The sequence below is a fragment of the Meriones unguiculatus genome, chromosome 17, assembly GCF_030254825.1.
Source record: "Meriones unguiculatus strain TT.TT164.6M chromosome 17, Bangor_MerUng_6.1, whole genome shotgun sequence".
Taxonomy (NCBI): domain Eukaryota; kingdom Metazoa; phylum Chordata; class Mammalia; order Rodentia; family Muridae; genus Meriones; species Meriones unguiculatus.
In genome coordinates this window covers 76,243,890-76,270,495 of record NC_083364.1, presented here as the reverse complement: position 1 = coordinate 76,270,495, position 26,606 = coordinate 76,243,890, and the positions used below count along the sequence as shown (strand labels likewise).

Genomic DNA, 26,606 nt, shown 5'->3' with positions numbered 1-26,606 from the left:
TATAAACACAAAACCAAATGAAAGAAATGATCAACCACAAATAGCATCAATCACAGCAATGTGCATACCTCTGCAGAGCTCTAACTGAGGCAATCTGTGGGAAGAATTATCTGGGCTGTGTTTATACCAAAAGAGTTTCACCACATAAAAATCATTAGCCACATATCCCTCTTTTGAAATGCCTACAGTATATCCTGACATTGGGAAGATTTCACTCCAGGTTTCAATCAGTACCACCAGCAGGGGTTATGGAAGCTGAGCTATTGGTTCATTTTCTGAGGTGAATGTTCACAGGTAGGTGATGTTAAAACTCACTAATCTTCCCGCAATCTGTCTAGTCAGCGCTTTGACCAGAAAGCATTACCTCTTTAGAAGGAAGAAAATCCAGTGCTATCTTGAACTCATAGTTACTTAAAAAGTTGACAAATTGCTTGGGCAGAATTTTGAGAAAGTTCTTCACAGTTTTTGCCCAAGCTTCGCACATCTTAAACACCACAGTGGTTCCTCTCTTTGAATGAAGCCTATTCAAATTCCTTTCTGCTTCTCCACACCATAGCTGTGCCCCTGGGGCTCAAGTGATGATAAGTGAGGAGAGACTGATTTGTGTTTGCCTTGATAAAACCCCTACTCAGCCAAATTTATTACAGCAATGAGGTCGACACTTTACTCAGTCTAGGCACTGAAGCTCATTTTTTTCATCTTGGCCTTTGTTTCTCAAAACTCATGGGAAGAAGGCTTTAAATACAGTTGCTGATTTAAAAGACTGTAAATTGTTATGACATGAAACCTTACAAAAATTGGGTATCAAAGATATATGTAAGCTAAATTTCCATGATATGGGAACAGGAGCATAGCCAGCATGAGAAAGTATGGTGGAAGGTAGACATAAGGTTCCATATAGTTAACAGAAAGTCATAAACAACAACAACATACAGATGGAACTTGATGAAAACTCTCAATGTTTAAAACTTGACAAACAGCACATGGAAATAAATGCATTATACATTGCAGCCAGTCCTGATGAGACCTGATAAACTAGGGTCAGATGGAAGGGGAGGAGGACCTCCCCTATCAGTGGACTTAGAGAAGGGCAGGGAGGAGATAAGGGAGGGAGGGTGAGATTGGGAGGGAATGAGGGAGGGAGCTACAGCTGGGATACAAAGTAAATAAACTGTAAATAATGTAAAAAATAAAAATTTATAGAAAAATAAGTCAGCAATATAAAAATAGATACCTTTATATAGAATTAACCTTTATTAGGCTGTATCTGTATTTGCATGTATGTGCACATATGTATGTGAACACATGTAAAAAAAGAAAAAGATAAAATTTATAATTCTCTGTATAGATTAGGCAAGATAATACAAGCTATTTAGCTGAAATTTATCAATAACAGAAAGATTATTTCAAATTTTTTTTTTCTTGCAAGAAATGTGATTAGGTGTTTACAACCAGTGATTTAATACACTTGTGCTTTTTTATTTTCTGATTTAAACAAGTGTTCTGGAAATTTCTCTTAGCAATGCTGTGTTTGAGGTCAAAAGTGAAAAGATGAGAAAGCAACATAGTGATGGGTGCAGAGAGGAGGCAGCATGATATGCAAATTACCCAACAGGGCAATCCAAACATCGGGAAAGGGAACTTTGGACCAAACTGAAATGCCAATTTGTGTCATTGTAAGGATATGACTGGTATTTTTCATGCTTTCGGACGTCGTTTAAATATTCTGGGTAAGATATCCTCTTCTTTGCATTTTCTAACCTGTTCTGTACTTGGAATGTGTCACAATTTTGGAATAGGGATATAACCTAGGAAAAACATGAGGAGAGGGGAAATATGTAAGTTTCTTCACATGACACATGCTTTACCAGGAAGTCTTGTGGCCATATCTAATTCTAAGGACATTTCAGTATATAGTAAATAATGACCAGTAAATAATGACAAGCTTTTGCCTGCCTTTCTCATACTTGCCAGCTTTCTTTTACTTATTAACTATTGAACTGGACAAATTTCCTCATTGCTCACTTTGGTAACAAGGCCACTGAATATGAAATTCAGAGTGCAGTTTATTGAAGATTTCAGAAGATGATTTTATTAAATGAAGACTTTTTTTTTTTTTCTTTTCCAAACCTGTATTCAATGTTCAGGTTGTGAGTGGGATTTGCATTCTCTCAAAGGCCTTTCCAGCATAATGCTCACTATTTATTTATTTATTTATTTATTTATTTATTTAATTTGCCTTTGCCTACTGCTATGATTTATTACAGCCTTTTAATTCCTAACACTTAACCACCTTTGTGTACATCATGATACATTATTTAAATATCTTGGGAGCTTATTTGCCAGAGTTTTGTTGACAGTATCATGTGCTCATTATTCAGGCTCAGCAATAGTTTTCCTTTGTGCCACCATTACCCAAATGTGGTATTAAGAATATAGCACCTTGTGAAATGTTTAGAACATTAGAAATATTACCATTTTTGTTATGTCATGCTTTGGGTCATGATATATAACTTAAAAATCAGTTTGTTTTATAAATATCTACAGAAACCTTCAAAACCTCAGGTTTGGAATATATTTATTAGTCATAGAGGAAATTTCTACAGTTGTGGATTATCAGTTTTTTAGGGTCTTCTTCAATCCATGAGGACAATGAAATCTTAGAATCAAGATAGGTGTTCTCATTCTGTAGGTGGAATGAGGGCTATCCCAATTATAAGCAGAATGAAGAAGAAGAAGTGCGATATGAAGAGTATTTGAGCACACCACAAACTGATACTATTTCAAGACACAAAAGAAAATATGAAAAATGACTAGGGATGACCAGAATAAAAACTGATGATAGATGATGATGATGATAGAGCTTTTAATTTCATAAAACTAACAATTATGAGAACAAAAATACCTTAGAACTCAGTAAGAAAAGGCATATAAACTTCCCAGAGCTAAACAAAAATGCTTCTATAAGCAAAAGTCCCTCCTATTATCCACTTACTATACTAATGGCAGGCATCATTCCCTCAAGTGAAATAGTAATTTTAGTTCTATCCTACTCAAGGTATCATATGATGACCAGAAGGGGATTGGGTGATGGTAAGAAATGAGCACCATAGAATAGAGTAGAAAGCTAAATAGTTAACAAAAAAATGAGGACAATGTGAATTTGGTGATCATGGGGGTAATGTTGAGACATTCTGTGGCCAGCATAAACTGGGAGTTAACCTTCTGATTAGAATTAAAGTGTAAGGATTACAGGATTGGATAATATCAAAGACTATGACAATGAGGCTGTTTTTTACCTTTAACGTGAAGAGGGTGTAGAAATTGTCTGGTAGAAGCATGTGGCATGCAGAACTCTATTCTACTATCAAAAACACATGGAAATTTCTGATCCTTTTGTGGCCTCACACAAAACATTCACCATCCTGCCTTAGGTTTCCAACATTATGATATTCAATAACGTAATATATCTAACATTGTATCTATAGTATTATTTGACTCAAACTATTTTGACTCAAGCTACTATTAGACTCAAACTACTTTGGTTTCCCATAACTTCATCCCATGGTCATAACCATAAACCTCCAAATCTAAATACTATATCCTCAATGTCATTTACCATCTAATATGACCATTCTGTCTACTGTCCAGATGCTAACAATTAATTAATGAGTGTGATTTCTACTTCATTAACAATCAACTTATACCTTTTCTTCTCTTACCTTGCTGAAAACTGACAGTCTAAGATAATGGTATAACCATTGTATTGCTTCATTGTGTCATCAATTGCATTGCTGACTCTATTGATCTTGGACTCAAAATTATGTTAGCTTCTTGACTAAATAGGAACAAGATATATAGAGAAAAGATTAAGTCTAGTAGATGGTTTTGGAAGTTTTAATTTATAATAATTTGGTCCTAAAATGTTTGGAAAGGCTTCAAGGCATGGCCTGAAATTGATCAAGTAGAAAAGAAGAGGAGGAAGAGGTGAGAAAACCTAAGAGTCCTGAAGTTCTCTTTAAAGCATGAGTCCAGCAATTTAAACGTCTTGCCTTGTTATCACTTCTTCCATTTTTTGTATGCAATACATATATGCACATAGATGGTAGGTATTACTCAATTTATGTACATAGATATGCTGGTAAACTGCATTCCAGTAAGTCACTCACAAGAACTTGAAAAAATTCACTGGAAACCTTTCTATACCATTGCTAATACACAGGAAATGGAAAATGATATTAAGAAAAAAGAATTTCTGTACTTGAGCCTCTTTTGGGTATATGCCTAGGAGTAGTATAGCTGGATCTTGAGGAAGCGCTATTCCTAGTTGTCTGAGGAAGCACCAGATTGCTTTCCAGAGTGGTTGTATAAGTTTACATTCCCACCAGCAGTGGAGGAGGGTTCCCCTTTCTCCACAACCTCTCCGGCATGTGTTGTCACTTGAGTTTTTGATCTTAGCCATTCTGATGGGTGTAAGGTGAAATCTTAGGGTCGTTTTGATTTGCATTTCCCTTATGACTAAGGATGTTGAACATTTCTTTAAGTGTTTATCTGCCATTTGATATTCCTCTATTGAGAATTTTCTGTTTAGCTCTGTACTCCATTTTTTAATTGGATTACTTGATTTGTTGCTGTTTAACTTCTTGAGTTCTTTATATATACTGGATGTTAGCCTTCTGTCAGATAAAGGGTTGGTGAAGATCCTTTCCCAGTCTGTAGGCAGTCGTTTTGTTCTGATGACAGTGTCCTTTGCTTTAAAGAAGCTTTTCAGTTTCATGAGATCCCATTTATTGATTGTTGCTCTTAAGGCCTGTGCTGTTGGTGTTCGGTTCAGGAAGTTGTCTCCTGTACCAATGAGTTCAAGGCCAATTTTTTCTTCTAAGTGGCTTAGTGTGTCTGGTTTTATATTGAGGTCTTTGATCCACTTGGACTTTAGTTTTGTTCAGGGTGATAAGTATGGAACTATTTGCATTTTTCTACATGTAGACATCCACTTAGACCAGCACCATTTGTTGAAGATGTGTTTATAGCAGCCTTATTTGTAATAGCCAGAAGCTGGAAACAGCCTAGATGCCCCTCAGTGGAGGAATGGATATACAAATTGTGGTACATTTACACAATGGAATAGTACTCAGCAATAAAAAACAAGGAAATCATGAAATTTGCAGGTAAATGGTGGGATTTGGAAAAGATCATCCTGAGTGAGTTATCCCAGAAGCAGAAAGACACACACAGTATATGCTCACTCATATAGACATATAGGATAAACCTACTAAAATGTGTACTCCTAAAGAAACTAATCAAGAGGGAGGACTCTTGCTAAAATGCTCAATCCCCATCCAGAAAGGCAAAGAGGATGGACATCAGAAGAAGGAGAAAACAGGGAACAAGTCAGGAGCCTAGCACAGAGGACCTCTGAAAGGCTCTACCCTGTAGACTATCAATGCAGATGCTAAGACTTATGGGAAACCTTTGGGCAGAGTGCAGGGAATCTTATGAAAGAAGTGGAAACAGTAAGATCTGGAGAGGACAGGAACTCCACAAGGAGTCAACAGTCCCTGAGACTGATACTCCAACCAAGGATCATGCATGGAGATAAATTAAGACCCCTTTACAGATGTAGCCCATGGCAGTTCAGTATCCAAGTGGGTTCCATAGTAATGGGAACAGGGACTGTGTCTGAGATGAACTGATTGGCCTGCTCTTTAATTACCTCCCCCAGAGGGGAAGCAGCATTACCAGGCCACAGAAGAAGAAAATGCAGCCACTCCTGATGAGACCTAATTGACTAAGATCAGAAAGAAGGAAAAGAAGACCTCCCCTATCAGTGGACTTGGGGAGGGGCATGCATGCAGAAAGTGGAAGAAGGGATGTATTGGGATGGGAGGAGGGAGGGAACCATAGAAGGGATACAAAGTGAATAAAGTGTAATTAATAAAGAATTTTAAAAAAGAAGAATTTCCAAGAAACAAATGAAGGCATCACTGAATGTAGTGAAAGCTATTCTAGTAATTTTACTTTTAGTTTTTGAAAGTAAAGGAGAAATAATTTCTCCTATACTAAATAATTTTGCTTAACTTAAAATTTTTTCCAAAATTGTTTAGATTGATTAGAGTTATTCATGTATGTTTGTTACTTTACACATTACAGTGAGAACCATTTTAGGGCAGCAACATAGAAAAGGAGGGGCTTGTTTGGCTCTTTAAGTTACTGTCCCTCGTGCCAGAAACTTGGTACAATCAGTCATATTTGCATCTGGTCCAGGAAGCAGAGTGCAATGAATGCTGGGGCTCAGCTGACTGTCCCCTTTTGCTCCATTTAGGTGGTCAGCTCGTGATATGTTTCCAGTCACATGTAAGGTGAATCTTCCAGCTTCAATTAACCCAACTTGGAAACTCCCTCATATGTATACTCAGGTTTGTTTCCATGGTGACTCTAAATTCCATTAAGTTGACAGAGTATTTATCACACAGACATTGTTTGTTGAGGGTCTGGTGTCTACTAGCTTACTTTGATAGCCATTATCTATGAAGTAAATCCCCCTGTTTTTTTTTCTAACTATTAAAACCATTACTATCACTTGCATTATAAATGTAATAATTCAATGCATTTTAAATTCTATTAGTCATTTGGTATACGAGACCAGTTTAAATACTGTTGTGTTTCAAAATGTCATTCCCATGGACAAAAATATGACCATGGAACTACTACTGAGACTAAGAGTCCTATGAAACCAGTGGTCTATGTCTTGTAAAACTGTTTTGTTCAATCACAGACCCCTCCAATTCCTACTATCTTCCTTTCTCGGTAGACAAAATATATACAACTGTTAATAACAGCTTATTTTCCTCTCATTAATGAATGAAATACAGTGACTTTGAAAGATAGTACTGTTTCCCACATTTTGCTTTGTTTGTATGGTCAGATGGGAAAGATCTCAAAAGCAAAATACTGTGTGTTCTTAGTAACTATAGGTTTTAACTAACAGGTCAACCAGGTTGGCTTCCATCTTGCTTAGATCCATAAAGACATGTTTCCCATGTGCAGCACAGGCAGCATTACTGGAGAAGAAATACTCACCAAATCCCATTCATGAAAATTTTTTTTTCTAAAATTTTTCCTCAATTGCCCTAAACTAACTGAAAAATCAGCAAAACCAAATTAAGCTGTATTTTTATGGAATAACTGGGATACTAGTATTTTTAGATAAGGTGGCATTATTCCTGTCTTTTTAGTCATTTATAGGAATGCTTTTCAAAATGAAGATCTTAGGAGAAATTAGACTTCAATTAAAAATAGACTTTTAATTTCAGTTTGATATATTCCTATCATAGAATTGACTTCCATTGTGTTTCTCATTTTCTCTTTTCTATCTCTATTTCCTATTCTTTTCCTCTTTATGCCTCTTTCCTAAATTCCGTGTGATAAACGTAGGATACCTTTAGCATAATACATATGATATCTTTTTTTTTAAGCAGGATAGATAGTTATATATATTATTTTAATTTTTTATTAATTACACTTTATTCATTTTGTATCCCCCCATAAACCCTTCTCTCCTCCCCTCCCGATCCCACCCTCCCTCCCATTTCTGCATGCATGCCACTCCCCAAGTCCACTGATAGGGGAGGTTCTCCTCTCCTTTCTGATCTTAGTCTATCAGATCTCATCATCAGGAGTGGCTGCATTGTCCTCTACTATGACCTGGTAAGGCTGCTCCCCCCTCAGGGGGAGGTGATCAAAGAGCAGGCCAATCAGTTTATGTCAGAGGCAGTCCCTCTTCACATTACTATGTAACCCACTTGGACACCGAACTGCCATGGGCTACATCTGTGCAGGGGTTCTAGGTTATCTCCATGAATAGTCCTTGGTTGGAATATGATATCTTTAGTCATGATTTTATAAATTTTATATGATTGAGAAATGTGTTAACTAATCATAAAGCATTAAAAATAGCTCTGAGAACAGTAGCAGAAAGGTTTTGAAAAGAAAATTTCCCTTTCCATTGGATAGACCATTCACAAAACCAAGTTATTAGCAGTCTAAAACACTGAGCTCAGAACAGTTAGTCTCACAATAAGATTATGGCATAAAGTACATGAAAGATTTTGTGTTCCTGTTCAGAAGGACTCCATTTTCAGCAGCTTGGCTCTCTTGCTGTTCTTCTGTTCTTTCCTGATTTGGGAGAGGAGGTTTTGAAATCATTTCATCTGGGCCCTCATTCTCCCGAGACTGTCCTTTGTGTTCCCCTTTTGGCAAAACTGGATTTCTTCTAATTCCATCTAATGCCCTTGAGAGAAGCTGAATCTTTCTTTAGTCCTTGAACAGCTTTTCATGGCATCCAATCTTTCACAGCAGCTATGGGAAGCTTGTCTCTGGTTTCCTGGGCTTTACACACCCGAGGGAGCTCAGTGCTTTACAATCAGTGTCACTGCTGATTTGGTATGAACAAGAGTTGACTGTCTCCTGTCCCTAGCAGAAAGAAAAGCTCATTCCTGACCTCCCAACTATATAGGAACCTTCTATTTCCTATGAGAAATATGATGTGGCTGTCAATTTCCAAGGATAAGAAATTCCATTATGTCACATAATGTTAGCTTGATCTTGGAATATAAGAGAGTAAACTATGTTATCTACCTATAAAGCCAATATATTATCTTTTCAGTCAAAATTATGCAAGTTTCTCAACCTTGGAGATATATAGATATTGTTATTGTGATTTTTTTTGAGATCAGATCATTTTACTCATGCTGGCTTCAAAAGTATAAACTAACTAAATTTTGATCAAAGAATAAATCTGAAAAAATATAAATAATAATATTCTAGTAATTTCAGACAAGAGCTGATTACCCTTAATGTTTTTAAATGTTATTCTCTTTAATTTCTAAATATTTGACTACTTTGAATTCATCTGATAAAAACAGTCATTACAATTTTAAAAAGATCTTTGAGTTAAGATTAAAATTTAATATTATAGTCTTATATAATCTTCTTGATTTTTCTCATTCTAATGATAGTAGTATCTGGGAGTTGCTGTGTTCTCATTACATTAGAATTACGATGGAAACTTTTCTAGTAATTGAACCCAGTGATTGCTTAGATGAATAATTGAGATGGCTTGTATTTTGAGAAAACTTCTGAGTATTCTTGCCAACAATTTTTTTTTATTTTTTAATTTTTTTTTACTCTTTCCATGTCAAACACAGAGAAATAGAATCGTTTGGTGAAAATTTACTGATGCATGAGTCAGATTTTTGCTACATCACCCAGTAGCTCACTGTGCTGTGTGTGCTGTTATTAGCATTGTCAGGAATGATTAAGCACTTCCCTGCAAAGCCCTTTCAGATTTCTAACTTAAGGGAGGCTCTAAAAATACAGTCTATTTGTCCAAATACAACCACCTAATTTGCATAATAAGCATAAAATATGTAAAACGGTTTACATTTTCACTTCACATTTTTGATATAAGTAGTTAGAAAAAGATTGAAACACAGATTCACATTTAATGATAATTATATAGTTCTGTGTAACTGCCTAACAACATCAGGAAACAGCTGCTTATATACTCACAAAAATGCTCTGCTTATGTTACATTTAAGAGAGTTTCAGCAGTTTTATAAAAGTTTGGCACATGCCAATACATTTCCTTCCCTTGAGGCCTAGACCTTATATACCTGAATATGTCTAAACATGGGAGATTTGTGCTTACAAAGTAAAATGTCCAATAAATACTGACATCAATACAAGCACTGAAGCGCAGCTGTCCATATGAAGTCAGAAGGCTAACTTCCATAACATGATTCTAATGTGACAAGTGTGACATTGGAAGAAAGGGTTCTGACAGCCAGATCCGTCTTATCTGTGAGCATCATTCCCTTCATGAGTCTATGTCACAACTGGCTTATTGAAATGAGAAATCAGCAAGAAAAGAATGGCCTTCTTTTGGAGAACTTTAGCAGCTGGCAAATGCAGTTTCTATATCACTGAGCAAATGTATTAATAACTACATGGGTACATTCTTTCCATTTTCCATCCAGTGGTTACATCCAATTACAATTTTGCCATATATTTATAAACAGTTAATGATCAAGAATAAGAATTTATTTTTACTCACTGATTCTTTTTTCATTATTACTGGTATACATATATATGTATCTTGTTAAGGTAGATCAGGTTGGTCTCAAACTCACAGAGATCTTAATGTGTTGTCAAAGGGTATCGATATTAAAGCCACTTGCTTCTACACTATGCTTTGTTGCTATTTTACCTGGTTTTATAAAGTGTGCTTCCACATCGGTACATTCTTTACGACACAACTGCTTGCTTCCTAAAGAGTCTAAGTAGAGATGTGTGTACTGTTTTTTCACAGTAGTCATGAAGCTCATTGACTGTCCTCATGGAATTAGCAATAGCTTATATCTATACTGTTCATTCTTTTCACATGTATTAATATCTCACCAAGTTGTCATAGAGCAAAACACTTCCAAGTGTGGAGAAGGCTCAATGGATGATGAAATTTTCAAAAAACAAAAACAAAACAAAACAAAACAAGCAAAAAAAAAAAAAAACAGAGACCAGAGTTAAGATACCCAGTACCCTAGTAAATGCTGTTCAAGTACTGAGTCCTGCGTGATCCCAGTGTTTGGGAGGCAAACACAGGAAGGTCCCTGGAGCAAACTGGCTAGCAAGACTAGGCCAACCACAGGGCTTTTGGTTCAACTGTAAGATTATTTTTAACCAATGAATCAAGAGAAATCAGACATCAGATGCTTATGAATGCTGTCCACATGCACACACAGGCACACATGTCTGCCCACGTAGATGAGCCAACAAACAAGAGAATGTTCATACACACATATACATTCATATGTGCACCTACAAACATAAAATGAATGAAAAATACGTCTATAAAATACATATATATATATATACGGTGTTGATTGTACATATGTGTTATCTAATGGTCATATTTTAAATGATTTTACAATATCACATGCTTTTATTTTAATCTAGTTTTACAATAATTATATGAGTGACCCTCATAATACAACAAGCAGTTGTGAATTGGTGAATTTATCTGGAAATAGTTATTAAATTGTAAAACATCTCTGCTTAATAAAGTTTCTTATTTTTTATTTATTTTATTTTTTTTCTTATCAGTTACATTTTATTAACTCTGTATCCCAGCTGTATCCCGCTCCCTCTTTCCCTCCCAATCCCACTCTCCCTCCCTCATCTCCACCCTGCCCTTTTCCAAGTCCACTGATGGGGGGGACCTCCTCCCCATTCATCTGATCCTGTTTTATCAGGTATCTTTAGGACTGGCTGCAAAGTCCTCCTCTGTGGCCTAACAGGACTGCTCCTCCCTTGGGGGGTGGGGAGGTCAAAGAGCCAGTCATTGAGTTCCTGTTAGAAATAGTTTTTGTTCCCCTTACTATGAGAAACCAATTGGTTACTGAGCTACCACAGGCTACATCTGAGCAGAGGTTCTAGGTTATATCCATACAAGACAAACATGGTATATACTCACTTATATAGACCTGTAAGATATGATAAACATAGTGAAATCTATACACTTAAAAAAGATAATCAAGAGAGCAGACATGGGGTAAGATGATCAATCCTCGTTTAGAAAGACAGATGGGATGTGCATTGAACTTATGACAGGAGTCTACTGAAAGCATCTGAAAGAGTCTACCTAGCAGTGTTTTCAAAGCAGATACAAAGACTCATAACCAAACCTTCCGCAGAGTACAGGGAATCATATGAAAGAAGGGGAGTTAGTATGTTGGGGAAAGGATAGGAGCTCCAAAAGGACCAAAATATATCTGGGCACAGGGTCTTTTCTGAGTTTCTTAAATTTTTAAGTCACACATGTGAACAGTAATAAATCACACACATAGATCACAATTCATGTTATATATATTAAGTTACAATGTTGTTCTAAAACCACAAACTGTAATTGCATTGTAAATTTGTGATATCCGATACTCATAATTTTTCTCAGTTTATTAATAGCAACAGTTCACTAACACCTTTCATTTAGAGTTCAGATAAATCCATCAATAGAGCCTCACAAATTCATCTTTAAGAGGAATGTTAGTATTAAATAATTCGGTGATTCTTCTGACCCTGATGTAAAAAAACTAAGTATTTTTTTTTTTATTGCTGCTGCTCTTCTAGGATGGTGATATGGGGAAAAAAAAGTATTATTACTCTAGCTCTAATTTTTCTGCATGTTTGGGTCACCTAACATCTTTAGCGCTGTAAATATTCCTTATAAATATGTACTCTAATATTTACAGAATTTAAAAAAGGGATATTTCTTATTTGGCCAATGATGGTAGAAAACTCCTGGCTAGGAAATATGCTCTCTCAAGACAGAGTAAGGTCCTCCATAGGGGGGACTGGAAGAAGAATGGGTCCTGTGATAACCACAAGGAGAGAGCAGAGGCGTAACCTCACATCGTCCTGTGCAGTTCCCCTCTCCCAATGCCAGATGCCAGCTATATGTAACTAGCGCCTGATCTTCAAAAGGGAAGATCGCTCTCACAGCCCGGCCTAGTGCAACACTTTAAATAAAGCCAGATTTCTCTTTTTAACCAGCGGAAGAAGGGGCAGTTTTTATGAAGCTCTTCATCGGGATTCAAAATCCGTTCTTGCAATTGTGTTTTAATATTTATCTTTGAAAGTATTTCAGTGCTTGAAAAAAAATCAAAGCTCTATTTACTTCAAGGACATGCAAGGATGTATACGGAGGTTGTGGGTAAGGAAATTAGGGTGAAATTTATATTTTAATAACAGTTATATTTTTTAAGCTCAAAAACTTCTCCTGGGTCTGTACCTTAATTCACAAATATTTAATGATGATTAAGCTGTGTTGTTAACAATTTTAAGTAATACCTTTTTAATCAATCAGCTTCAATAGCAATTCTCTTTCCATAGAAAATGGGTCTTTAATTTACTATATGAAGCTGGGCATGGTGGTGCAGGTCTGTAATCCCAGCACACAGGAAGGCAGCGGCAAGCAGCAGGTGGATCTCTGTGAGTTCGAGGTCAGCCTGGTCTACAAAGCCAGTCCAGGACAGGTTAGGCTACAGAGAGAAACCCTGTCTCAAAACAAAACAAAAAAAAAAGCAATTAACTATATGACCTCGACGTTCATATACATTTATTAAAGTTTGAGAGGTGACATCTTAACCATTTGTTAACAAAACCTATCTTGAACTCTTTTGAGTATTAACTTCTTGCCACACGTGGTAGTCTCAGAAATATTCCTGACTTGTATCCTTGGCACTGCTGTTTTGGAATGCTTCGAATACATATATGGCCTTCTTACATCACTAGCGGTGAGATTTGGTGAGACCTTACAAATTCAGTTTGTTCTCTACACATTGTGTTTATAGGTGAAGCCTTATCTCAGCGGCGGCTATTCCCATAACTTGCTGCCAGGACTATCCTCCTGGTTGAACACTTATCCCTCTGGAATCATAACACAAACTAAATTTGTTCTTCAGCAAAATTCATTGGTTATTGAGTGTGATACTGTAAGAATAAAGTAACTAATTCACCTTTTACACTATAGAAAGGCAAGAAGAGACACGGTCCGCCATTCATTCACTGCCTGAGTTGTGTTAATTTCTTTAGTCTTGTTACTTTGAATTCCATACACAGAGTACCGAAAAGTGTTATGATTATTAGCTATGAAGTATTATTCTCATGAGTGTATTTTAAGGACAACACTCATGAGCATACAGTTAGAGAAGAGAAGGCTTATTATTTTAGAGCAATACTAATGGAAGATTTTTGTCCTACTCTGTGAAGAATTACTCATTGTGTTCTGCACACTCCCCTTAAATTTTATGTTAATAGTAAATTAGTTGGAGAAGACCCCCTTATTACAAAAATTTGTCATTTTGAGTGACTTTATAACTTGATAAATTGCAAAATAAAGAAGCTGAGCCAAATCATTAAAATTGGTTTCAGTATGAATAATAAATCTTGGAATTATCACACTTGCCTAGACTCTGGATGATATCCTTCTTTCCCTACAGCACTCCAAAACTGCAAGAACCATTTGTTAGTGGTTGGATAAACCATTGTGCCACCAGCCTGCCAGCTGAGACAAGAATTTGCAACCAGTGCTACAAGTCCACTTTCAAGAGCCTAAAAACACATGACAGGGGAAGCTGCTGGGCATCATTAACGATGAAACATTCCTGTGGTTCATTTGAAGGCAAATCTGTAGTAGTCAGCAGAGGATCTACGTGACCACATCTGAGGCTTGGAATTTTTAAGTTCCTGCATGCAGTGAGACACTGGGAGCCATGGCAATGCAGATGCGTGGAAGATGGTGGCAGCTTCCTTTCCATATGGGGTTTTACAGCATCTCAGCTCACAGTTGCATTTTAAAGAAAATAGAAATAATAATTTAAAAAAAATTAGTCCACAGTCTTGTGAGGTTTAGGCTAAGCCATGGAAGCCAAAGTATTGCTTAGAAATAAATTAAATACAGAAGAAAACAGAATCCAAACCTCAACTAGATAGACCCAAGGGAAGCCTCTCTTTTTAATGAATTCTGGGCTAAATGTGACTTGCCCAAGAGCAACTAGGTAATGATACCAGGCTCTAGTACAAGCACCACTGTATATCCTTTGGATTTCCTTGACCATGCTAAATTCAACTGCAACTCTCCTACAGTTTAATAATTTATTTACCTCCATTATTTTAACTACAGACTATTTACACTCATACATTTTCTATATTTATTTTTGTTAAAAACTGAGCTATAAATATCTCTGGCTAAAATGTTCAATTCCCATTCAAAAAGGCAAAAAGGATGGTCATCAGAAAAAAGAGAAAACAGGGAATAAGACAGGAGCCTACCATAGTGGGCCTCTGAAAGGCTCTGCCCTGCAGACTATCAATGCAGATGCTGATACTTATGGCCAACCTTTGGGCAGAGTTCAGGGAACTTTATGAAAGAAATGAGAAATAGTAAGACCTGGAGAGTACAGGAGAGCTCTCCACAAGGAGAGCAACAGAACCAAAATATCTGGGCACAGGGGTCTTTTCTGAGACTGATACTCCAACCAAGGACCATTCATGGAGATAACCTAGAAACCCTGCACAGATGTAGCCCATGGCAGTTCAGTGTCCAAGTGGGTTCCATAGTCATAGAAACAGGGACTGCCTCTGACATGAACTGATTGGCCTGTTCTTTGATCACCAGCTCCTGAGGGGTGAGCAGCCTTATCAGTCCACAGAGAAAGAAAATGTAGCCACTCCTGATGAGACCTGATAGACTAGGATCAGAAGGAAGGGGGGGGAGGGAGGACCTCCCCTATCATTGGACTGGGGGAGGGGTATGGTAGAGAAGGGGAAGGGAGGGTAGAATTGGTAGGGGAGATGGGAGGGAGCTACAGGGGAAATACAAAGTGAATACATTGTAATTAATAAAAATTAAAATTAAGCATTTTAGCAAGAGTCGTTCCTCTTGATTAGTTTCTTTAGGTGTACACATTTTTGTAGGTTTATCCTATATTATATGTCTATATGAGTGAGTATATACCATGTGCATCTTTCTGCTTCTGGGATTGCTCACTCAGGATGATCTTTTCCAGATCCCACCATTTACCTGCAAATTTCATGATTTCCTTGTTTGTTTATTGCTGAGTAATATTCCATTGCGTAGATGTACCACAATTTGTGCATCCATTCCTCCACTGAGGGGCATCTGGGCTGTTTCCAGCTTCTGGCTATTAAAAATAAGGCTACTACAAACAGAAAGGCAAAGAGGATAGACATCAGAAGGAGAAAAGAGGAAATAAGTCAGGAACCTGACACAGAGGACCTCTGAAAGGTTCTGCCCTACAGACTATCAATGCAGATGCTGAGACTTATGGCCAACCTTTGGGCAGAGTGCAGGAAATCTTATGAAAGAAGTGGAAACAGTAAGATCTGGAGAGGATAGGAACTCCACAAGGAGAGCAACAGAACCAAAAAATCTGAGCACAGGGGTCTTTCCTGAGACTGATACTCCAACCAAGGACAATGCATGGAGATAACCTAAGACCCCTGAACAGATGTAGCCCATGGCAGTTCAGTATCCAAGTGGGTTCTATAGTAATAGGAACAGGGACTGTCTCTGAGATGAATTGATTGGCCTGCTCTTTAATTACCTTCCCCTGAGGGGAAGCAGCATTACCAGGCCACAGAAGAAGACAATGCAGCCACTCCAGCCACTCCTGAAGAGACCTAATTGACTAGGATCAGAAGGAAGGAAAAGAAGAAGGACTTGGGGAGGGGCATGCATGCAGAGGGTGGAGGAAGGGAGGGATTGGGACGGGCGGAGGGAGGGAACCACAGAAGAGATGTAAAGTGAATAAAGTATAATTAATTCATGGAGATGACCTGGAACCCCTGCGCAGATGTAGCCCATGGCAGGTAGGTGTCCAGGTGGGTTACCTAGTAATGGGAAGAGGGACTGCCTCTGACATAATCTGATTGGCCTGCTCTTTGATCACCTCCCCCTGAGGGGGGAGCAGCCATACCAGGCCACAGAAGAGGACAATGCAGCCACTTTTGATGAGAACTGATAGACTAAGATCAGAAAGGAGAGGAGAACCTCCCCTATCAGTGGACTTGGGGAGTGGCATGCATGCAGAAATGGGAGGGAGGGTGGGATCGGGAGGGGAGGAGGGAGAGGCTTATGGGGGGATACAAAATTAATAAAGTGTAATTAATAAAAACATAAATAAATGAAATAAAAAAATTAAAAAAAATTAAAAATTTAAAATTAAAAAAATATCTCAAGAGAAAGAATTTGAAAGGTGTTATTGCATTTTAAATCCATGGCTCATTGTAAGCATTCAACACACACTAATTATATAAATAATAAATTATTTCTTTATGTTTTATAGAGAGCATGGAATACTGTAGTTACTATAGATTAAGATTTTATTCTAAATTTTTTCTAATACAAAAAGATTCCTTTCAGCCTTGAAAGAGATTTATATGTTTACTACCAAAATGTTTGAAAAAGTTTTCTTTCGTAACACTTGTTTTATTTAATTTATGTTCCTAGAACATGTTATTACATGTAATAAATTTTATCACATTTAACATGGAAGGAAAGATTTGTTTTTCTTTTCTCCTATGTATCTTGATTTATACAGGACAGTTTCCTCACTGGATCTTCCCTAACATATACATTTTACACACTTTGGAATATCCATGTTTAAAGTAAAAAAGTGTGGTTGACTTAGTTAATATTCTAATGCTGTGAACAGATGCAAAGGCAAGGCAGCTCTTATGAAAGAGAGCATTTAGTGGGGCTGGATTACACTTTCTGAGACTTAGTCTATTGTCAAGACAGGGAGCCTGACAGCCCACAAGCAGACATGGTGCTGGAGAAGTAGCTGAAGGCACTACATCTGGATCTGTGGGCAGTGGGAAGAGATAGAGACACTGGGCCTGGCTTGGGCCCTTGAAAACCTAAAGCCCACGGTACTTTTAGTGATATCTTAGGTCCCGTTCATTTCTCCTCCAGCTTCTCTCCACTCCACTCTCCGTGCTTCCTTCCTCTTCCTCCAACTCTGGACCAGGATGTCCCACCCTATCCTCTCCATTGCTCAGCTCTGTGTGAGTGCTGCTCTAATTGTGAAATAACTTACTGAGCTCTTCACGTATCTGTTTTAAAGCAGCACCTTTGGACACCTCATTCTCGGAAGCTTGCTTGAATCACAGAAAAGGACACACACACTTGTGTGGGGAAAAAGTGGTAAAATGGAGAGTTTTGTCTTAGTTACATGAAATTAAGCCTCAAAATATTTTATAACAAATCATTTGAGCTGCATAATCTAAACATGTCTAATGTTTTGTGGGACTATTTTTATATATGTATATGTGGGTATAGTTCACAACATTTCAGTTTATAATATAAATTGATATTTTAGTTTATAAGCTATCTCTCAAAAGAGACTAGCTCTCTTGAGAATACATAATTTATAGTTTTAGAGAGAAATGAAACAATACAGACAGTAGTGTAAGTTAGAAATAATTGAGGGCTGTTCGGCCATGGAATGACCAGGGCCAGTTTCCTTGTTTGACTATTACATTTCCAGTTTTCTTTTTGTTGTTTGTGTGTTCTGAACATTTTGAGAGACCATACAATGGTTTAGTTACATTCAGAGTCAGTTTGGGAATAAGTATCTTCTGAAAAGAAATTTACCTAAAAAACTGGTTTATTGAGAGTTTATTACTTCAAATGGTCCATAGGCACAGATTGGAATAGATAATTTCATGGAAATATCATCTTTTCAGAATATCAGTATAACTCTAAATATGTGAGTAACATTGAGAAGCGATCAGCTTTGTTCCCTCTTAAAATTCTTGGGTTTTTCTTTTGACATCTTGGGAACAACAGCATGAAAAGTAACTAATCAGTGCATCAGTAAAAGTATATCACTAAGGATTCGGTTTTTGCTTTCTGAAGGAATGTTCCGAAGAGGTGATCTTGGGTATATTCTATGTCTATAGAAAAATATTTTGACCTTTAGGTAACTTTGGGACCAATAGTCAAATAATCCTAGGGTCGATATTAAAGTCTTAGACTAATTTAAGGTTTGCCTTTCATACCTGTTTTGAAAGCCTTTGCAATTTTTGTCAGGTAATTTTTCCCAAGCCGTGGATATAATCTATTCAAAATGTTTATGCTATCCATTCTGTTCGTAAATTGAAAAAAAAAAAAGTTGAAAGTGTTTAGAGGAAAAGTTTAAATAAAATATTTTTAATCTTTAAAAAAATAGAAAACCTCAAGCCCACCCAGCATGACACACTTCCTGAATAAGGCCATACCTCTTAATCTTTTCAACTGTAGCACTCCCTAAGACTTGCAATATGTGAAGGGGGGCATTCCTATTCAAAGCACCAAGCTTCCTTCCTTCTTGCCTGCCTTCCTTCCCTCCTTCCTTTCTTTGTTTCTCATTCACCTATTCATAAATCCTCTATATTAAAACTTTACAAAACTTGTACAAAAGTGAGAAAATATTAGGTATATATTTTATATATTTTTCCTAATTTGATAATAATGGGGATATTAGAGGTGGATTAAATTTGCTCTATTTTAAAAGCTACATAAGGATATACACAGTATATTTACCATAAATGCTTCAGTAATTTCTGGCTTATTTTTTTTTTTACATATCTTTTGTGCTTCTTTGTATAAAATAAAGAAGGGTATTTACATTATATACTAGTGGTTACATTTTTATGAAAGCTGTAACATTTTACTCTTGATGACCACCATTTACTATTTATAATCATAGAATATCAATCATTGTATATCCAGGGAATTATACTAAAGATGTGTAATTTATTCCAGGTATTTTTCTATATTTCTTAATACAAATGTCACCTTTAATTCATAAAATTTTAGAATATACTATGATTAGGTATAAATGGAATTTCAGTCAAATATGTAGGTTTGTTTAAAAAAAATATATATATATATAAACAATGGTTTACCACTTTAGTGTTCTTAACATTTAACTAATTTGAAACGGCAACACCCTTTTACTCTTATTTTTGTTTTTAAATTTTATTTTGATAACAATTTAACTTACTTATGTATATTATTGAGATATTTATAGAGAACTTTATTGCCATTTGTTGCTTGAATTATATCATATGATTCATAACATTCCTTAATCAATGTCTTACATATGTTGTCAAAACAAAAACATAAAATCTAACGATCAAATAACGCTATATTCCCAGAGTAAACCTGGACTTTAACATTTTATATTTTAAAATTTTGTACTTTTATGCAAAATGATTTTTTCTAGACATTTTAAAATTGACAATGCTAACACATCTGGAATTAGGCTGGCTTGCAGTGATTAAAAGTCATTTTACTCTACCCAGCATCTTCAATAATGAGATGTTCCCATGATTTGTCTCTATCGCTAGGTCTGCACGCACCCCATTTGTATTTTAGTGAACCATAGTGGAAGGAAACATATTCAGTTGTCTTAGAGCATCACCTCTTGTCTGTCAGTTGACTATATCTCTTTCCACTATGGTTCACTAAAATACAAATGTGGTTCCAGAGTACACTTCGGGCACTTCGGATAATGACAGATAAATGTTCTCCATCTCCCATTCCACCCTAATATCAGTCAACAAACTACAAGATTCTTCTTTTTCTTTTTCTCTCAAATTTTTATTCAATCCCTTAGATATGCTGACACCAAGAATAGACAGTTTTCATCTTGTATTTCACAAGAACTAAGTTTTTGAAGAGATGAACAGGGAACACTCTGGTGGAGTGTAAGCACAAAAAATTCATTTTCAGATTTCAGCTTTTAGTCTCAAATTGGGTTTTCTGTACTTGGTTTCTTTTTCTTCTTTAGCTACTTCTTTTAAAACTGAAAAAGAGCTGACATGGTGGTGCACACTTGTAATCTGCCTCAGGGAGGCAGAGGCAGGAAGATCTGCATGAGTTCAAGGCCAATCTCGTCTACAAAGTGATTCCAGGGCAGGTAGGGTTACACAGAGAAACCCTGTCTCAAACAAACAAGCAAACAAACAAAACCAAAACAAAACAAAAATCTGAAAAAGAATCACATGGTTTGCCTACTTAGTTAAGCCAGATGCACTCATTAGCTTAAAAGATAGAAATGCTTATGCTTTGGGGGTGAGAAGGGGCACAGAATGAGGAGAAAAGGAAGAAATGAAGGAGTGCATTTGTGTTATATTGTTGAGATTCTATAGGCTTGTCCATAAATCTACTTATTTTTTACTTAAATGAATAAGTATTATAATGTAATTGTAATTATAATGTATTATAATGTAATTATAATTGGTATGAATACACTATTAAGGAAATTTCAACATGCGAGTTTATGTCTCGTTCAGTTTTGTTTTGAACTTTTTTATTAATTAATTTTGTTCTTTGAAATTTAATGAACAACTGTCTCTTTAATTGTTACATAAAAACTTAAAGATAATCTTCTGGGCATGACACAGACAATGTAATCATGATCTCACTGCAGCTGCAGTGTGCTAAAATGGACTTGCACAAAACTGGGCCTATGGCCACAATCAATTACAGAATTGGGAGGGGTTTATACAGCCATACCACTTCCTGATAAACTATTGGGTACTGATGGATTAAGGGACATAGACAGGTACATCATTTATATGGCCACTGATGAGCCCATTGAGGTCAAATGGAGAACTTCAAACCTATGCTCATACAGATGGTCCAGGTTAAATACAGAAAGTCACAAAGCGAAACAAAAAGATATGAGCTGGGACAAAGGACTTGAAAGGAATTGGTTAAAAAACAAAACAAAACAAAAATAAAACTTTGTGGGTAGATACAAAAGGGTCAGATTTAATTACAACACACTGCATATTTATATGCATATATGTAAATATTTGACATTTTCAAGAACAGGTTTAATAAAACAGAATAGAGAAAATCTGTTTGCACAGATTACTAAGAAACAAAGGAGTATAAACATCATAATGTTACATGGTCTCTTGCAAAACTGATTTTTGTCAATAGTCATGTAAAATATATATTTCTTTTCTCAAATTTTTATTAATTTATGTAGAAAAGAACTGTGTACTTTTTCTTATTTTTTACTTTTTTTAAAAAGTAATGTTTCGCTTTTATAAGAATATGTTGAAAAACAAAAAGCAGTATTCATTTTGCCCTCCAGGATGAATGCATATTTCTGTAAAGGGAAAGACATATTCAATAATGGAGAATAGTAATTGCTCATCCCACAGACTACAGCAACATGTGTTGGTTATGGAAAATACTCTTCTTGTAATTTTGTTTTAATATAAACTCTGCTAGTAATGTTTCTAAATTTACTGCTTAGATTTATGGTAAGCCAGCAAGCCTATTGAATCAAGATACTAGAGGCATTTTACACTCCTAATAATTTGCTAGGGTTTAACATCTCTGTGGTGAAAACATTTGTGAAATAGTACATTGCATTTTCCCAGTTTAGTGTTTCCAGACTTTTCTGCTGAGTAATTCCTCACATGTACTGTTACCTCTACCCATTGTTTCAGTTCTCCAACTTAAATAAAAGGTTCTTAGGTTTAGAAAACTGGGTCTGAAAGTCTGTTTATTCCAAGGATGCCTCTAAACTACCTAAATTCTTTTTTTTTTCCTGAATTTTTTCTCTACCTGATCTTTCTATATTTGCTCCATAATGTTCAGTCATGGCTCCCTATCACCAATGCCCAATAGTTGCTCATGTGGAGATTATGTGTGTGTGATTCTCCTGTTCATCTTCCTGTAACCTCTTCTATTGCTGACACAAATTTATTTTGCCTTTGGCTAAATCTAAGAGAAGTATCCCCTTACCTCTGTTCCTTTCCCTTAAGGATATAGATCTTTGAGAGTGGTACAAGCCTGCTTCTGTAAGGAATAGAAAATATTTTTGTAAGCAAGTTATTTGCAAGTTGGTTCTTGGAGAGGGCTGAAGCTTGAGAGTTTCACTTAATTTCTGTTTTCTCTAGACATTACATAGAGATAAGTAAAATAAAAGCAGAGGGAGCCTTGAGGAGACGTGTATTTTAACATAGGCATTTGAAGGACAACTGAAGGCTTGGCTTGAGATGCTTCTCATCTTACTAGTAACTTACAAACCATACACATCAAAGGGAAGAGTTATAATTTGGCTGATGAGAGGTTGTTCAGAAGAGGAAACAAAAATGAAAATATGTTACAGATATACAAACAAACTAGAGAAAATTGTCAGAGTGATATAGAAATGGTCAGGTAATATACAGTACGATGCTTGCCTAGAATTCTTAAGCACCTTGGTACCAAGTGAGAGAAGAAAACAAGAAGAGAGAATTGGACAGGGAAAAAAAGAGAGAGGAGAATATAGCAGGGGAGGGAAAGGAAGGAGAAAGAAGGAAAAAAGGAAAGGGAAGAGAAAGGAAGGGAAGGAAAAAAGTGAGAAGAGGGAAAATGAGGGGGAGGAAGGGGAAGGGAGGGAAGGAACAGGAGAAGAAAGACTTTTACTTAAAGAAGTAAATTGAAACATGATCTGATCAGGACTTGAAGATGGAGTAGGTTTAATTCGTACATTTTCAAGGGTATATCTAACTTTTTATTTTTATTAATTACAGTTTATTCACTTATATCCCAGCTATAGCCCCTTCCCCATCCCCTTCCAGTCCCATCCTTCTTCCCTCTTCTTCTCCTATGCCCCTCCCCCAGTCCAATGATAGGAGAGGTCCTCCTCCCCTTCCATCTGACTCTAGTCTATCAGGTCTCATCAGGACTCTCTTCTTTGTCTTACTTTGTGGACTGGTAAGGCTGCTTCCCCTTCAGGTGGCACTGATAAAAGAGCCAGCCCATGAGTTCACATCAGAGATGGTCCCTGTTCCTATTATTGGGGAACCCTCTTGGACACTGAGCTGCCATGGGCTACTTCTGTGCAAGAGTTCTAAGTTATCTCCACGCATTGTCCTTGAAGACCTGGAGGGGACAGGAGCTCCACAATGAGAGCAATAGAATAAAAAACATCTGGGCACAATGGTCTTTACTGAGACTGATACTCTAACTTTTTAAAAGTAGTATTGATTTAAGATAGTCTGAGTAGTTGGCACTCTTGGTCTTCTTATGGAGCTCCTGCCAACTCCCTTCGATCTTCTCTTCCACAAGTCCTCTGCCCAGTGAGTGGCTGCAAGTCTCTGCATCTGTTTCAATCTGCTGATGGATGTAGCCTCTCAGGGGACAGCTATGCTAGGTTACTGTACACAAGCATACCAGAGTGATAGTGTCAGGGGTTGGCTTTCTCCTGTGAGGTGGTTCTTAGGTTTGGCCAGGCATTGGTTGGGCATTACCTCAACCTCTGCTCTATTTTTATCCCTGCACATCTTGTAGGCAGGGTCAATTTTGGATAGAAGTTTTTGTGTTTGCATTGGTGTTCTCCCTCCACTAAGAGTTCTGTCTATTTACAGGGTGTCCTCTTCAGTATTCATGACCCTTGCTGCTAGGATTCTTAGCTAGAATCAACCCTATATCCTCCCAGGAGCCTACACTGCTGTAGGGCTCCAGCTTGTCATAGAGATGTCCCCAATGACAACTAACCAGGACCCAGGGCGGTTGTGGAGACTGAAGCACCAACCAAGGACCACCCATGGCCTGGACTAGGCTACCTACACAGATGTAGCTGATGGGAAGCTCAGTCTTTTTTGGGGGGAGGGTCTCCTAGTAAAGGGAGCAGGGGCTATCTCTGCCATGGAGTCTGTTGCCTATTTTTCAATCACTTCCTCTGGTGGGACTGCCTTGTCAGGCCACAGGGGAAGAGGACTCTCTTGGTCCTGATGCCAGTTGATATACTGGGATGAGTTGGGGAGCTCTGCTTTTCTGAAGAGTAGGGAAAGAGAGGTAGGGGGAAGAAAGGGGAGGATAGGACTGGGAGGGGAGGAGAGAGGAGAATATGATAAGTGTGTAAAGAGAATTAAAAAAAAATAGTTTGAATAATAAGGCCCTTAAATTAGAATGGCCCATAACAGCCAAAAGCAAAAGTGGTTTAAATCCTATATTGTCAGGCTATTTCTACAATGCCTATAATTGTACTGCTCAACCTGAGGATAGCCTGATTTTTTAAAAATACCCTTTGCTATTCTTTCCCTCAGAATAATTCTACTGCTAAAAATTACAATTCATAAAAAACACCCTGCTAATCTTTGTACTGCTGTGCTTGATGTCAATTTAATTGTAGGTGATGCCCTGCATGATTCTTAAATAGCCTCTGCATATGTCTTCATGGGTAAGCCCAGAGTTATCGTGATTCTGCCTCCAGTAATCCATAAGGAATTAATTTTTTAAATGTGATTTTATCTTATAGAAATATTAGTTGGTTTCAGAGCAGAAAAGATCTGGTAATCATAGCTCCCAAAATGAATTATTTGACAAAGCTCAGTTTTCCAATGCTTAATATCATTTTCTTTGTGAGTTTTGAAGAGTAATATATCTTTCAACTCAAATTCGAGACATTTATTTTTAGAGTAGATGGCCATCAATACAGAACTCCAAAACTGGTCAGCATGCAGAAAATAAGAGGCCAAGGCCAATGGGATGCTCACAGCACCCACAGATCATTGTAAAAGAGAGGAAAGAAAGATTATATGAGCCAAAACTAGTAGATGACTGGAGCAAAATATGATTTTCTGGACATGGCAGAGATCTTGCACACACAGAGGCACAGCAGCTGTGATGGTGTGTACTGATTTGCACAAAAGCAAGCCAGACAAACTCCCAGACTTGAGGATGGGAGAGAGGGTCATGCAGTTCCACCCTAAGCTGAGTTTCTATTTGAAACTGGAAGATGCTGTGGAAGGTTTTCCTCAGTGATGCAGGCTCTGATTGTCTAGCTATGCTCCATTAGATAAATGGCTTTATACTCACACAATTGCACAGAGCATGATGAGGACTCGGTGGCCTTGAAAGAAGTAGCATAGAGAGTTGTTAGGGATGGAAGCTAAAGAGAAGACTCAGCCTTTAAGAGTACTAGCTTTTCTAGAAGACCAACTTTAGACAGGTCACAGCTGTCTACTATTCCAGCTGCAGGGTATCTGACACCTCTGGCATCTGAAAGCACCTATGCTCCCATGCACATACCCACTTAAAGACACACACTTACACATAACTTTTTTAAAAAATAAAATACATAAAAATCTGATTTAAAAAAGAAACTTGAGAGGCAAAAATTGGGGATGGGGAAGAAATCTGAAAGCATAGAAAAGAAATGGATTTGATCAGAACACACTACATGCAAAAAATTCTCAAAGAGTACAAACAAAACAACAACAACCAAACGCTCATATCCAAACTTTAGGCAGAGTTCAGGAAATCATATGAAAGAAGGAGGAGTTAGTAAGTCCTAGAGAGGACAGGAGATCCACAAGGAGAGCAACAGAACCAAAATATATGGGCAAAGGGGTATTTTCTGAGACTGATACTCCAACCAAAGACTATTCATGGGTATAACCTAAATCCCAAGGTCAGATGTAGCCCATGGCAGTTCAGTGTCCAAGTGGGTTCCCTAGTAAGGGGAACAGGGACTGTCTCTGACATGAACTTAGTGGCTGGCTCTTTGACCCCCACTCCCACCCTGAGGGGAGAGCAGCCTAGCTAGGCCGCAGAGGAGGACATAGCAGTCAGTTCTGATGAGGCCTGATAAGCTAGGATCAGAAGGAAGGGGAGGATGACCTCCCCATCAGTGGACTTGGAGAGGGGCATGGAAGGAGATGAGGGAGGGAGGGTGAGATTGGGAGGGAATGAGGGAGGGAGCTACAGCTAGGATATAAAGCAAATAAAATGTAATTAATGTAAAAAAATAAAAATTTAGTTAAAATAAAGAGAGAGTGTCTTAATGTTTGTTGCTGTGAAGAGACACCATGACCATGGCAACTCTAGTTAAAACATGTAATTGGAGCTTGCTTACAGTTTCAGAGGCTTCATCCCTTATCATCTTGGTGAGAAACATGGCGGTGTGCAGACAAGCATGGTGCTGGGGAAGGAGCTGAGAGTTCTACATCTTCATCCATAGGCAGCAGAA

At 37.3% G+C, this 26,606-nt stretch overlaps 1 protein-coding gene and 1 long non-coding RNA gene across 20 annotated transcripts in view; both read left to right on the top strand.

Moving 5' to 3' along the window:
• Nucleotides 1–26,606, top strand: part of Robo2 (roundabout guidance receptor 2) — a 1,624,501-nt gene that overhangs the window by 962,953 nt on the left and 634,942 nt on the right. The gene's annotated exons all lie outside the window — the stretch shown is intronic.
• Nucleotides 1,637–15,302, top strand: LOC132648591 (uncharacterized). Its single transcript, XR_009587022.1, has 3 exons — nt 1,637–1,730; nt 6,323–6,416; nt 14,055–15,302. It is a non-coding gene; the product is annotated as an uncharacterized LOC132648591 (long non-coding RNA).